The 4,185-nt window shown below is 37.8% G+C and overlaps 1 protein-coding gene across 1 annotated transcript in view; it reads right to left on the bottom strand.

Annotated features, from left to right (window-relative positions):
- The window catches only part of LOC119304116 (probable metal-nicotianamine transporter YSL3), a 77,227-nt gene that overhangs the window by 52,838 nt on the left and 20,204 nt on the right, over positions 1–4,185 (bottom strand). The window lies entirely within an intron of this gene.

The following is a 4,185-nucleotide window of genomic DNA, read 5'->3' on the forward strand; positions in this document are numbered from 1 at the left end:
TTGTGCCCCCTTCTAAAACCTATGCCTCCATGTAGCTAGTTAGTGCTTTAGCTACCAAATTAGCAAAGCTTAGCACTACCTCCAACCTCATAGCACTCACAATTGTGCTAGTTTAGCAATATGCCACATAGAATTATTGATGATGTAAACAAAATAAAATACTATTATCATTAGCTTAGAAATGATTCGTCAAATGAAAGATATGACAATGCTCTCCACTAAAGGAGCTATCATATTTTCACTGGCCTTCACTTAATTAAGTTTTTAATCATCATGTACGTTTGCATGCATGAAAACATTCTACAAAATGGCAATATACTTATGGTCGACCAAAAAACTACAAACAAAGGCATAGCACATGTTAGTTGTGATAAATAAACCACTAGCGAGTACCTAACCCATGAATGGATCTACACCCCAAAATCAACCACCTTGCACTGCTACCTACTTGTAGTGATGCCCACTGGGGGTCCTTGTCAGCACAAGATCGTGAATAGAGGTGATGCATGTACACATCGATGCCATAACATTTGTAAACCTAATAGAGGTGTTGACCTTGAAAGAGTAGCAGATTACACAATAATGGCCATCCTAGAGGCGATGAATAAGCAAAAACTCAACCCCATTACATGGGCTGGGCAGTTTCTAGGATGTGTCATGCTCCCATAGCTTGAGCAGGCAGCGACGTGGTGGAGGGGAGCTGGAACTAGGAAAAATTGGGGATTTGCTACTACTGGAGCGCCTCAATAAGAGGAGGTAGAAGTGGTGGAGAGCTTGGGTTGAAGACATGGGATTGAATCCTCAATGAGTAGGAGGATGTCAGATCATGTTTTAGCTGAATACCTCCATAACCCCTCAATAGCACTATCCTCCATGTAACACTTGTTAATGCATAGTATCGCCGGTGATGGTTCTTGGGAAGTGATAGATTAGATAGAGAAGGGAGGCTTGGTAGAGAGAATAAGGTGGCGTCGACCATCGATTAGGACAAAATGAATGAGGGGAGGGGGCAATGGGTGGAATTATTTTTCAGAGGGCTTTTATATGGGAGATAGTCTAAGTCTAGTGGGCTTTGCTCTAGTGGGCTAGATTATTGCCGCTCAAATACCAAATTCCACCCTTCACTAGTGTGCATCACACTAGTAACGAGTAAAATTGGGCCTATCAGTACCAACAATATGTTAGAGTTTGATATATCACCAGTCACACACAAGAAATTATGCCCATTAGTTGTAAGTTTTTGGAGAAAACTCAATGATGTGTAGAAGTCATCATCGGGGACAAAATTTTCTGCATGTTATAGTTCTTGGTACCATTTATAGGTCATTTATTCCAATCACTAAATCAAGGAAGGGTGTTTTTGCTGACGGTGGTGCATTACTTGCAAGAGATGAAAGTAAGAGATAATCTATTATGTAACACTTTTTCTCTTCTCTATATGAAACGGATTGCATATGTAAAACCATCTTATCAACTATCATACAATCACAGATATTAAATTCCATAGTCACCCCTATCATATCATGTACAACGTTATACCAGCAAGGACCGCAAAGTCTACACATTTGTGTCCTCTTAATTTTTTTATTGCTAGGCATATTTTAGGAATAACCTCTTGCCAATGATGTGGTATCCTCCGCCTAGCAAACCTCATCTAAGAATCTCATAGAAACAACCATTGTTGATCATCTCATGTCTCCCTTCCTAACACACATAGATGTGTCATCTTTATTCATTGCACTACACTAGCAACTAGTCCCGACCTATGAATCGATATGTACACAAGAGTAGCAAATTATATTTTCCCAAACCATGATCTAGTTTTTAATGCAAGTAGCCATGATCCTGTGACAATACTATTGTTGCATATTTGAAAAAACAAATAAATTTCTAAGAATGTTAGAAGTGACAAAGATATAAGTTGCTTTCAATACCCAACCACCTACGCGGTTGTGTTAGTCTAGTTTTTGCCAATTCATCCAAAATCGTGTTCAATGGACTCTAAATCTAGACATTCTAGTTTGGAAAATATATATTCTTCATGGAGACCATCTCTCCCTACCGCCCTCACTCATATCCTTTAATTCTCTACATCGTCTTTTTAAGCTCACAACTAACATCTTCCCATAGCTCTATGCTAGAATTAGATTGATTATGCTAATAATGCCATAATAATCTCTCTGTTTATTTGATGATACTGCTAAAACCTTAAGCAAATCCTGGATAACTTTCCCTTGTGTTTGGTCTCACCAAAATCAATCAAAAGATCTCCATTTCTTATGTCGGATGCCAATATGTCAACTTCTATAGTGTCCTTGTAAAATTTCGACCATAAAGTGGTAATTTCTTAAGAAGGTACGATGACCTATATCTCTTCTTACAAAGGTTGCAAATAATTGTTGTGGAATGTGCCTGGCAACACAATTTTTCCCACCTTAGTTTGAAAGTTGAGTCTCGCCATGTCAGTGTGGAGTGCCTACATAGTCTATTTCCGCAGAACCCTCGAGATAAATAAAGGCCCTTTTAATTGATTGTAATAAAAGAAGCAGATGCTTAATTTGGTCATGGTGTCATAACATCTATAGCGATGAATATAAGGTCAGTTGGACCAAAAACCTCGGTGGTATTTTAATGCTCTACCACTCGCAAAATATCCTTTACCTCGAGAACATTTTCCCATCTGATGATTTGATATGAATAGTCCTCGTCGCACAAGCCCTGGCTAAGTTTGAAAAATTGTATTGATGAGCCAAATTCTCAGCACTTCTCGACTTCAACCCTCATGACTCTTTACGATGGAGCAAATCCATTTTTTTCATTCCTCCGAGCTAGACATTTCCAAACCTAAAGGCTTTATCCCCTCCCAAAGTTTCTACTTTTCAAATTCAAGTTGCAAAAGAAAATAACTAAGGTATTGCAAGATGGATCTTTGATGCAACACCTAAAGCCCCAACTCTTTTGGCTGGCCACATTTTGCAACTTGATATAGAGAAATGAGCACGACACCATTCATTTTATATCAACCCAATGGGTTTATTCTACAGGATCGGCCTATGAGGCATGGTTTTTCGAGTAGCCCTACCATTTGCAAATTCTTTGCTTGTTAGGATCCTCAAAACAACCTTTGAATAGGTAATAAGATAGCAATCAGCTGATTGCCCTGCAAACCTTTATGCATATCGAAGATGACCACTAATACAACTAGCTAGGCATCTCGTGTCCAAGTGTAAATACTCGAAGCACATCTTAATGGCCACAGTGTTCCTGAATGGGAATGGTGACCTCTTTTTTGCCCCTATCTATCTCTACTCATCGTCACTGGATTAAGAAGCAACTTCACAAGCCACCCAGTAATTTCCAGTGAAGGACTTCTATCCCTTATGATTCCCTTCTGCTTCAAAATTTAGTTTCTTATTGCATTCTTGCTCGTGTCTAATATTAAGGAAGAAGGGAAGGCATGGCTCATCCCAGGGCAAAGCAGCCTGCATAAAAAGTTTGCATAGGCTATCTCGCTTATTGTGATATATACACCACATTACTTCCATGCCCACGTATGGGCCAACCAAGCAAGGGCGCACGGGAGGATCGGTTTGACATTCGAGTTTGGGATTTCCTCCTCAGTTTCTCAACTATTTTGTTTGTTCGGTTCTTGTTGGCCTTTATGTGTCTGTTTTCTCTGTTTTTTATTTTTCTTCTTCCATTTTCAATTTTTCTAATTTGATAAATATATGAACACTTTTTAAAATGTGAGTGTTTTTTAAGGACGTGATTTGTTAAATACATAAACATTTTATTTAAAATGTGTAAGCACTTTAAAAAAATTCTATGAACATATTTCAAAATGTGCGAACATTTTTAAACTAAAAAATCATTTGAAGTGCATGATGAGTAACATTAATACGCCATGAACATTCTTTGAATACACTCTAAACAAATTTTAAATACCCAATGACTAGTGGTTTAATGTGTGTTTTCTTCAAATACATGATGAGCATTTTTCCAAAATATAATGAACATCTTAAAATACAAGATTAAGATTTTAATACATGACGAGAATTTTTAATGCACGATGATAATTTTTTGAAATACACAATGAATTGTTCTCCTCCAGTCATCATTTTTTTGGTAAGTCCCTAGTGCTTAATCGGTCTATCGTCAATCTTATTTTTTCCAATAAGCACCTAG

The sequence above is a fragment of the Triticum dicoccoides genome, chromosome 1B (assembly GCF_002162155.2).
Source record: "Triticum dicoccoides isolate Atlit2015 ecotype Zavitan chromosome 1B, WEW_v2.0, whole genome shotgun sequence".
Lineage (NCBI taxonomy): Eukaryota > Viridiplantae > Streptophyta > Magnoliopsida > Poales > Poaceae > Triticum > Triticum dicoccoides.